General features: G+C 43.0%; 1 protein-coding gene across 3 annotated transcripts in view; it reads left to right on the top strand.

The window, feature by feature from the left end:
• The first annotated feature begins 9101 nt into the window (after positions 1 to 9101).
• Positions 9102 to 11636, top strand: part of EDA2R (ectodysplasin A2 receptor) — a 49369-nt gene continuing 46834 nt past the window's right edge. For 2 of the 3 annotated variants that reach the window (XM_088794832.1, XM_019718930.3), the window contains exon 1: positions 9102 to 9202. The gene's annotated coding sequence lies outside the window, so the exon portion shown is untranslated. Of the gene's footprint in view, positions 9212 to 11636 lie in introns of all 3 variants that reach the window. The other variant, XM_088794831.1, reaches the window with a different exon arrangement.

Below are 11636 nucleotides of genomic sequence, written 5' to 3'. Positions count from 1 at the left end.
GTCCCTGAGGATAATGGTGGTAAAGGAAGCAGGTGAGTGTTTATTCTTAGTTCTTAAGTATAGAAGCTCCCCAGCAGGGGCAACTAGTGTTTTAGTGTTCAAGAGTGGTTTCTAGATGGGTCTCGGGGGACTTCTTAGCTTAGTGAGGCTGGCTTTTCATCGGTGGGGTTATTGCTGGAGAATCTTAAAATCTATTGAAATAAACCCAGAGACACAGTAATTCTAGAAGGAGTTAAAGTAGATGGAAGGTTCCCCCCGCACACACTAAAATGGGAGGAATTCAAATATGTTTGTGGGTAAAGGGGCTGCACACAAAAAGGATGGTGAATAATAAAGGTACCAATGAGAGAGGAGTTAAAAATAAAGCCTGGTCCATAGGAGCCAGGGGAGGGGCAAGAGGCTCATCCTATCCCCCTCTCCTCCAAGAGGAAAGGCCAGGATGGATGGAGAGAGAGAACCTTACAAGCGTAAGGGAAAGAGATGGAAGGACTTCATACCTAACAGCAACTGTTTTTGTGATGATAAGGAAAGGTGGCCATTTTTCTGAACTGATAAAATGCCAAAGTAGGGACTTCAGGGAGAAGGTAGAAGTTTAGAATAGCTGTGCAGGGAAGATGAGAAGAACCATTGATTGGGAAGGAGAGAAAAGATTTCCCTTAGACAGTGCTTTAGAACTCCTTGACCTCTCTGTATCTTGGTTTCTCATCTGAAAGATAAGGATGATAACCACAGTACCTATTTCATAAGGCTGTTATAAAAATTAAAGACCAGACCCTAAGACTGCCTTCACCTCCCTCATAGGTGCTGACTGGTTTCTAGGGATACCTCTGGAGAGGCCTGTTCCCTGAAGCTTAGGAGAAACTCTGCCTGTAGCTTCTATACGTAAACTGCCTGCATTTACTGCTTTCTTAAATCATCCATTAGAAATGCCCCCTAGCAGGCTGTGAAAGCCCCAGCCTGCTTGGTTAACCTTGAACTCTTGCATGAGGAGCCAAGTTGCACCTCATTGATTGGACATACAGCCGAGATCTACAAAGCTATCGTGGGAAGAGGTCTTGAGAGATGGCTAGAGCGGAATCTTAGGTCTAAACTCTCCCCTGGAGGAATCACTGTGAATCCAGATAGGCTGGAGGCCGACACTAAGGAGAATGACCCTGGTTGCCTGACTACAGACTGGTAACATTATATTAGTGAAGATAAATGGAAAAGAGTGTTATCTGGAGCCCGGAAGACTGACCTGGTCCTTCACTGTGATTATTAGGAAATCATTCCTGTTGAGCACAAATCTGTCTGCCTGTACCTTCCACCCATTGGTCTTCACTATGCCCCCTTAAGCTTACAAATCTCGTCTGTTTCTTGTACCCTGTGAAAGTATTTCAGATATTGGCAGGAAGTGACCAAATCCTCCTGAATCTTCTAAAAAACCAAACACAGTGGTAGGGGGGTGGCAGTGCAGTTGGTGTTTGGATGTCTTGCCAGTGTTCAGGAGAATAAGAATTTTAGAACCTGCCTTCTGGATACTAGATAAATCTCTTAATATGACTATGAATACTTCATATGATTATGTATCCCTTAATGTTGCCACTCACCACAATAACAAATTTCTCTCTCTCTCTCCTCTCTCTCTCTCTCTCTCTCTCTCTCTCTCTCTCTCTCTCTCTCTCTCTCTCCCTCTCTCTCTCTGTCTCTCTCTGTCTCCTTTCTTGTACCATGCATATCATGCTTCAAATTCCTTTTGCAATTCAAGTGAGGTAAACAATCCTAATATTCTGCACAAGTGCTGACCTTATGGGCCTTATCCTGTAAGTAGCGTCTTAAAATTACCTAATCCCCCTTTTTTTTGTATCCCCATTGATAGTTTTCTATCCCCACAAGGCGGTCTGTAGGTAAAAGTAGCATGGTGCAGTGAAAAGAGCTTTGGAGTTGGACTTAGAAAATGCAGGTTCAAATCTCTTAACACATTTGCTTAGTAATTCTGTGTTCATTTGAATGTCACTTAATGTTTCCTTTACCCATTTTTGTTTCATTTTTTTTAAATGAAGCTAGGAATCCCCAGATCATGGAAGTTCTCTAGAAGAATTAGTGAGATAACTTAAAATTGCCTATCACAGTTCCTGCGTATAGTACACCTCCAAGAGATGGCATTTCTGTCCTTTTCAATTAGTAAATTGGCATAATGGCAGTAATACCACCTTCTGTGATTATAATAATTAAATAAGATACAGGTGTACAGAACTCTAAAGGGGTTTACTACCCATTAGTTTAAAGTGATATAATTAAAAATGCATGTTTAGAAGAGTCAGCGTTGCACACCCTTCTGGTCAGTGCATGCTGAGTTTCCAAGCCTAGGTCGAGTGTAGAGGGGTTTGGCTACTTGCCTCAGTCAAAACTACATTCTCTCAGAGGAGGTTTGAGTCAAATAAAAACAAACAAAATCAGAAGTAATAAGAAAGTAGACTAATAAGGTTAGACAAAGGGTAGGAAAATTAGTTTGGAAAAAGGCTAATAACTGTAGCCATCATCACTATTATCCTAACATATCTCAGTTAGTGAGTTCCTGTGTCTGGACCTGGGTTAGGAAGTCTGTAAATATTCCTCTTTAATATTTCCAGCAACCTTGTTTCTTTCCACGTTTTATAGATAAGAAGACTGAATCTCAGAGAGGTTAAAGTACTTGCCCAAGATCACACAGCATGAAAATGAGTAAGTGACAGATCTAGGATTCCAGTTCAGAATTCAGAGCCACTCTATCACTGTGCCATATTCTTACTCACTGGAGCAAGCAGAGAGATATAGCATGCTTAGAGTTAGATTCGGGCTATAGTTCTGCATTAAGCTTGTATTTGCTGTGTGTCCTTAAGCAATTAAGTTAACTTCTCTGATCCTTAGTTGCCACATGTGTGCCATAAGGGAAACAATACCCACTCCAAAAGGTTTTTCAGTGGCATAAATGAGATCGTGTGCATAAAGTATTGTGAGAGCGCCAGCTTCACTTACATCGTGGAGTGAGATAAAGGAGAATATCTAATGACACAGTGTGAGAAAGAGGGGTTTAGAGAAATAGAGGGAAACCAGGAGACAGTGGTGTTTTTCAACACAAGAAAGAACATTTCCCAATGAAAAGAGTGGCCAGCACTGGAAAAAACTAAATGAATAAGAAAATGAGTGAAAATATTCCCTAAAATTTGGCAGTAAAGAGGTCACTTGTGACCTCAGGGAGAGAACATAGGGCTAAATTCCAGATTACAATAGATTGGAAAGCTAGTGGAAAGTGAAGACATGGAAATATTGAATGGAGACTACTCTGGCCAGAAATTTGGCTGAGAAAGGAAGAGAGATGAGGTTGTTTGAGGAGGAGGTGGTGTGGAAGAAACTTTGATTTTATTTTGCAGTGGGAGGAATTTGAGTATGTTTGGGGGTAAAGAGGGTGGACACAAGAGGAGAGGTGAATATTAAAGATACCAGTGAGTGAGGGTTTAAAAAATGAAGTATGGTCCCTAGAGGGCAGGGGAGGGTGAAAAGGCTCATGCTCTCCCCCTCTTCTCCCAGAGGAAAAGTCAGGATGGGTGGAGAGAGAGAGAGAACCTTCTAAGCATAAGGGAAGGAGTTAGAGGGACTCCATGTCTAACAACATCTGTTTTCTTGATGAAGAGGACAGGAGTCCACTTTCTGGACTGAGGATTAGGTGCCAGACTAGGGACTTTAGGGAAAAGGTAGAAGTTTAGAATAGTTGTGCAGGGAGGACAGGAAGAGCCTCTGGTTGGGAAGGAAAGAAAGGATTCTCCTTTTGAGTGTGGCAGGGAATAATTCAGGAATCAGCTATTCTTGAGAGTCTTGAGTCAATTGTCACTTACTGGTTGTGGTGCCATAGACAAGTTACCTTTTATTCTGTGCTTCGATTTCTTCATCTATAAAATATGAATGATATCATGATATTGACCTCATAGAGTTGTTGTAAAGATTAAAGGAGATATTGCATATAGAACATTTAGCACAGGTTCTGACATAGAGAGTTGAGCAAGTTCTGACCAAGTGTTTGCTTTTATTATTATTTTGAGTGTAGGTATCAATGTTCTTTTTGGCCATCTTTGTATGGTGACCCACCTGGAGTCAGGGAGCTCCTTAAAGAAACATGAATCCAAAAACAAGCATTCTTCTCCTTGGACCCATCCATTCAGTTATTTATTCATTCATTTATTCAACAAAGATATATTCAGCACTTAGTATGCTTTAGTACTGTTGTGTGTGTAATCAGTGAAATAACAGATAAGATCCCTGCCACAAAGGTTCACATCCCAATGAGAGAAGTTAGAATTAAGAAATAGGATTAATGGGGTGGACTCTGAAAAACCCCAACATTTGAGGGGAAAATGGAGACGAACCTGAGAGAAGTTGTAGAGGAAGGAGTGGGTTCCATAAAAGTCAAGAGAACAGAGTCAGTACGGAAAGGAACCAAACAATTTTGAATGTTTCAGAGAATTCAAATAAGAAGACATGGAGAATCCATGGGTTTTACAGCAAGTAATATATAGGTGACCATGAGGAGAGAAGAATGTAGTGAGTTTAGAAATGAAGAGATGGAAGTGAGAGGATATAGAAGCAATGCCTGTGGAAAGCCCTTTCCAGAATCTTGGCTCCAAATGGAAAGACAGAGTTGAGGGGAAACAGCCTGAGGAAGAGAGCCTGGGAAGATATAAGATAGAGCAAAGCAGAGCAAACAGGAGGAATGGACACAGATAGATTAATCTGGGACAGAAGAAAGAAAGCTCTGAGATAAGACACAAGAATAAGCTTGAAGACGGAGGGATCAGAAGTTGTTTAGAGGGTTCTTTTACAGTCTCACTGAAATTGGAGGTGAAATCATCTACTAGGAGTTCAGAGAAACCCTTTACCTGGGAGTAGTTGGTTAAAGCTCGTGGAGTGACTCCTGCCCATATTAAGAGAAGGCGATGGAGAGAGCTCCCAAGAAATGAGCTAACCCAACCTCACTTCTGCTGCCTTGGCACGTGGGGCCAGAGTGGCTCCCCCCATAGAGGTCAGTGCTGAAAGCCTTAACTGTACTGACCTCCATATTATAACTCAGGTCTTTGGGGCTGGTGCTGAGGAAAAGTCCAAAAGGCTCTGGCAATCCCATTACCCTATATTACATAGGGTGTTTAGGAAAGTCCTCTCTGATAAGGTGAAATTTGAGCAGAGACATGGAGAAAATGAGGGAAGGAGCCATGCAGATATCTGGGGGAAGCATTGCCCAGGCTGAAGGGACAGCAAGTGCAAAGACTGAGTTTACAGCACATGCTTTAAGTGTTCAAAGAAACAGCAAGGAGGCCATTGTGATTGGTTGTGGTGGTCAAGGGGCAGTGGTAGGAGATGAGATTAGAGATATAGGTACAGAGTGGTACAGGAGGGATGCAATGGGGCAGAGTGTAGACTATTGCAGATTATTGTTAAGGGCTTTAGCTTTTAATCTAAATAAGAAGCCAGCCATTGGAATGGTTTGGACAGTCTTGGGCTGATTTACATTTTCAAAGGATCACTCTGGCTGCTGTGCTAAGAGTAGACTGAAATGGACTAAGGACAAAAGCAAGGATACCCGTTGGAGGCTCTGGCAATAATTCAGGTGAAAAATGATGGTGGCTTGCAAAGGAGTAGTTGCAGTGAAGGTGCTGAGAGTTGTGGGGCTCATAGTATATTTTGAAGGGAGAGCTAATCAGTTTTGCTGATGGATTAGTTGTGAGGTATGAGAAAAAGAAGGGACAAGGATGATTCCAATGTTCTTGGCTTCATAGAGTTTGTGCAAGGATGAGATGAATTAATCCATGCAAAACTCTTGGCGCAGTGCCTAGCAAGTGCCCAGTGTGTTAGCTACCAGTATAGTATCACTGGACAAGTAATGGTGGAGGGTAGTAGTTTCATAGTTGCTGCTTACGGTCATTTCCCAAATAATAAGGCAACAGCTTGTGGAACCTGAAGTTTCCCTGGAACCGTGATCTCAGGGAGTCTCATGGGGTACAAGGAGCCTCTTCATCTATAAGATGCGGATATGATTCCTATGTCATAAGACTGTTGTAAGCTATGAAGGGGTACATTTGAATGATTTATAAATGCTCAGTAAATATTGTGCCTTCCTACCTTCTCTTCAAAGAATTCTGATGATGTTGATCCATGGTCAATGCACCAGCAAATTCCCTTCCAATTTAGTTTACTCAGATAAGTGTCGCCAGTGGCCTAGCATAACTCCCTGTTGCTGCAGTTTGCTGAGCAGGATCAAAAGAGGTAGAACAATGTATTTGAAAGCATGGAGGTTGGGTGAGCCCTTGAGGCTGGGGATGTTGAAAGGCCCCTAATCCTGGCCTCGAACGATGTTCCCATCTCAGCTGGACAGGAATTGTGTTTTAAACATAAAAGACAGTTGTGTCAGGTGGGAGTGTTCCCAGGCTAAAGGGTCCTTCTTTCCCACAGCTTACATTTCTTCATCTGCAAGACATTTCAACATGGGGGCTTCCTTGGCACCTCAAGTTCAACATATTCAAAGTCTTCCTGACCGCTCTTATTTTGTCCTTTGACCCTTGTCCTCTCATTAATTTGTTTATTTCTTCTGCTCTATACCAGAGACTTCTTCCCAGCCCTGCCACTTGCTAGCTGTTTGATATTGGGCAAATCAATCTGTGCCTCAATTTTCTCATCTCTAAATTGTGAATAACACTAGGGTGGTTACAAGGATTAAATAAGTTAGTACATGTAAAACATTGAGAAAAGTGTCCGGCAGACAAGTGATTTATAAGTGCTAGTTATTAAGTATTAGCTCGTGATGCTCACTGATTAGTAGAAGGGAAAGAACAAACATTATACAAGTAAGCAAATTAATTCATTAAATTATTACAGATTGTAATTCAGTGCCAGTAAGGAAATCAACAGGATGCAGGGGAAAGGGGGAGTACTGGACCAGTGAGGTTTATATGAGAAAGTGACTCTGCCACAAAGATTCAAATCCTCCCTTGATAGCACATATCATAACTTCACAATCTTAACCCCACAATCTCTCCTGCTTCCATTCACTGTTTCCATCACCATAGATCATCCCCTTATTACTTCTTGCCTTAATCATAACAATAATCTACTAATTACATAGTATCTGCCACCAGCCTTTACTCCAGCAATCCATTTCCTACCCTGCAGCCACACCCATCTCCTTGAATTCTAGGACCTGGAGTATCCTTTGAACACCTACTATACTCTACTTGCTTTATAAACATTAGCTCATTTCGCAGTTACAATATCATGAAGAAAGTATTCCTATATATGCTTAGAATGCATATATAATAATAGACGTTATTCTAGACCATTGCCATTGTAAGTATAGTCGGTGGTTCAGCAGCATCAGTATGAACTCGGGATTTATTAGAAAGCCAGAGTCTTGGCCCCACACCAGAGCTACTGAATCAGAATTTGTGCTTTAATGAGATCCCTGGGTGATTTGTGTGCACACAGACGTGTCAGAAGCACTGCTCTAGAGTTTCAAGGTCATCTAGTCCAACACTCTCTTCAGGGACAGGGCAGGCTGTAGAGGTTCATAGGATAGCTATTTTTATTTACGTCTCAACAGATGACATCAGAGGGCCCTAAAGTGCTTGTATTTGTTTGTTTAAATTAAATAAACACTGATAATGTTAAAATATCGCAGACACTGTTCTAAGCTCCTTATACACATTAAAACTGTTTTGTATATTAACTCATGTAATCCTCAAAACAACTTTATGAGGAAGGGATTATTATTGTTCCCATTTTACAAATGAGGTTAGTGAACCATAGAGCATTGAAGTAACTTGCCCAAGGTCATGCAGCTAGTAGGAGCAGCCCCAGGATTCCAGCCCAGGTGTTTCTCCTCCTTCTGGGTCTGAGGCCACATTCTGGTCATAGATTTAACCAGGGAGCATATGTGGGGTTCACTCAGGACCTATTCAGAGTTACCTCAGGGCCTGTTCAGCATTTTTTTTCTGTGAAAGGATTTGGAGCCCCTGTACTGAGACCCCAGCCGAAACTCCTAGCATACAGCTTTTGCCCATACCAGGTTGGGCCCCCCAGAGTCTGATCATGTCACATTGTGTGGTCCCCTTCCCCATGCCTTAGCTCAAACTTTCCTTTCCCTCTACCCATAATGCTATTTGCTTCTCCATGGTTTTTGTCCCCCACACCCCACGCCCAAATGCTCTATTGAAGAGCATTTGACTTGCCTGGCTTCTCTCTCTCTCTCTCTCCTTCCTCCCTCTCTCCCTTCTCTTCCTCCCTCCCTTCCTCCCTCTCTCCCTTCTCCCTGCCACTCACTGCCCTTCTAGCCTTTACCCCATAGTGTGACCCTTCATTCAATTCTGTGTGCTGTTCTCTGATTATCTAGGCTGTCTTATCTCCCCACTTCCTCTGCAGATTCTTCAAGGTCAGGGCCTACTAACATTCCAGGGCTTCTTCACTGCTGCCCCTGAGATCATACACTCATAAACTCCCAGACTGTCATTGCTGGAAGAGCCCTTAGAGACCATCTAGTCTGATCCCTTCTTTGTACAGAGACTCTGGGGCCCAGACACGGTGATTTCACAATCCAGTTCTCCTTGATTTTTAGCAGTCTTTCCTCTGCTTTATATCTCCTCTCTTCCTCCTGTCCAAATCCTGCCTACCCTTCTGAGTGTAATAGTATAAAAAGAAGGCAGGGCCAGAGCTGGGAAGTGGCTTTTCCGTGAGTCTGAAAATGGTTACTTTGCCAACACTAATTTTCCCTATCAGACTCCAAGCCTGCTAACTTTGAGGAGCTGAGCGGCATCCTACTGTGAAATAGTCACAGGAAATGGAATCTGCAAGGTGCCTCCACCCACATGACCTCAGACTAAGCAGGACCTGACTCTCTGCCCATCCCCCCTCTCACTCCGGCTTCAACTCTGAAGCTTTTCAGTTCCTGACATAGGAATGGCTTGGTCACTGATTGCTCCTCCCCTTTTCTGCTGTCCCCACAGTGTCCATCTCAGGGGCAGCACTTCTTTGCATAGCCATGCCTAGACACTCGAGCAGTCCAATAGCTGCCTCAGGAGCCTCATGGAGGCGGAGAAGTAGGCGTAACATGAAAGGAAAAGAGGACGGGTTTGGGCTGTTGTTGCTACACGTGGATGTGCAATGAGTCTGAGAGGAGCTTTGATTACAAAGGATTTCATCTACTGTAAGTGTGGTATGCAGGCTGGGGGCTGAAGGGTGGGGGCTTGGTGTGATGTCTGGCCTGCGCTGAGGTACATTTGTCCAGGAATTCTGTTGCTGGAGCAAGATCTATCGATCCATCCACTTACAGGGTGAGTATGGGAACACCCCTTGGCATAGGAAGGCAGCTCAGACCAGTGGAAAACAGGGGTGGAAGTTCGGGATCATTTGGATGACACTGTTAAGGCGCTACAAAGTCAGAATGTCTGGGAAGGCATCCCGTGGCCATCTGTCAGTACACCTATCTGTATCCAGAGGTTCCTGTTTACAGTAACTGGGACCTGCGCTAATGCCCCGATGGCCTTGGCAGCCAGTTCCTCCCTGTGTAGGCTTTTTACTGGACTCTCATGACTTCTGGGAACATGCCTGGACACATTCAGCCACTCTGAGCATCTGAGCCTGGGAGATAAGGAAGAGAGGGAGTCTGAGAGCTTAGGGGAGGGAGGGAAGGAGGGGTTAGATCAGACATGTGAAGCATCCAGAGGGAAGTTTAGCTGCCAGCCCACCCACATGGCCTTTGGGCAAGTCAGGACTTGTGTAAAGAGCATACCGGCTCTATTTGGGGGCTTTCAGTCTGCCCTCTCACCCACCCGACTGGGTTTCACTTGATCCCTCACTCCTGAAGCTAAGCCCAGGGCAGTGATATTTTGATCCTGCCTTACCCCAAACACTGGCCAAAGCTGGGGCAGCTGTGAGAACTGGGGGACAAGAAGAGACCTGTCAGAAACTAGGCTGGGAAAGCAGAGACTACAAGGTCTGGTTTGGACAGGTGTTAGCATGTTTATGCAGGGTGGCTAAGATAGGAAGTAAGGGGCATCTTCTCCTACATAACTCTCTATTCCTTCCTTCACCCCAACATATCTTCAATTCAACATAACAGACTCACTGAGCACCTACTCTGTGCCACCACTGTGTGAGACAGAGAGATGCTTAAGACATAGGTTGTGCCCACTGAGACCTGGTACTCTCATCATGGGTATAAGAACAAACAAATATAACACAAGATAGGTCTTAAAGGTTCAGTCAAAATGCTTTGAGGTTATCAAGTAAGGATCATATCAGGTTGAGCCAGGGAAAATCAGAAAGGGCTTTGTGATTGATTGTTTTTTAACATTGTAACACCTTTCTGGGCTCCAGAGCCAGACTTCATGTGTTCAAATCCTATTCCCACCATTTATAAACTGCGTGACACTGGACAAGTAGAATTACTTCTGATTTACTCTAGGCTAAAATGGAGATAATAATAGAGCTTACTTCATCATGTTTTTGTGAGGATTAAATTAGATAATCCATGTAAAATACTTGCACACACTTAGCACAGTGGCTGGACCAAAATAAGCACTCAATAAATGTTAAGTATTATTATTATTTAAGATGGACCATGAAACACAGATAGGATTTCAACAGGTGGAGATAGGAGAGAAGGCAGTCCAAGCAGAGAAAACAACAAGAACAACTGTTTGGAGGCAGGGGAGCTCAGGGCATGTGAAAAAAACCGCAGCTGAACTGGATTTTAGAGTACAATTAGGGGAAAACGTGGAAGTTAAAGTTGCCATGGTTAGATTCGTGGCAAACTGGAAGATTTTTGGATCCTAGATTTTCTGTTTGATTCGGCAGACAGTGGAAAGCCATTGAAAGTTTCTGAGCTAAAGAAAAAAGTCAAATCTGTGTTTCAGGAAGAATAATCTGGTAAACGTGAATCAGCTGGATTAAAATAGGGAAAGATGAGAGGTGGATAAACCAGATGCAGGGAGGGGATATGACCCTGGAACTGAGGTGGTGACTGTGGGACTAGAAAGAAGGCAATGAATTTAACAAGGCGTTACAAAAGTTGAATCTATAGAATTTAGTAGATAAATTATATGAGATTGAAAAAGAGGAATGAGAGAATCAGAATCTCTTGGAACTGGCTTAGTCTTTGAAAGGTGTGCATTCCTCTCCCACTTCCATCCACGTCTGTGGATAGTGCGATACAAAGGATATCCATTTTCTGAATTAGACACAGCTGTGTATAAATCCTGAGTCTGCTGCTTACCTGCTGTTTGTGATTCTAAGCATATTATTTGTCATTCCCAATCAAGATTGCATTTCCATAGGGCATTTAGAAATATGTGTAGGGAGTGTGAATTTTTATTTTTTGCAAAATCTGAGGTACTACTATATTTAGTGCCAACCAGTTTGATACGACAAATAATTTTTCCTCCCACCCACTTATAATACTAGTAGTAAGCCCAATGAGAAATACTGCACATCTCTGAGCCTCAGTTTTCTATGTTGAAAAACAGGGAGAGTAGTACCCAGGTCATAATGTTGTTGGGAGGATTAAAAGAAATAATTCCTGTAAAGTATCTAGCACAATTATCTGTCACATAGTAAGCTGTCATGAATTATGTTTTTTC

Source organism: Rhinolophus sinicus, chromosome 18 (assembly GCF_057876585.1).
Source record: "Rhinolophus sinicus isolate RSI-liver-muscle chromosome 18, RSI-T2T, whole genome shotgun sequence".
NCBI lineage: Eukaryota > Metazoa > Chordata > Mammalia > Chiroptera > Rhinolophidae > Rhinolophus > Rhinolophus sinicus.
Note: the sequence above shows the minus strand (reverse complement) of the source record. Positions and strands in the feature narration are given on the sequence as shown.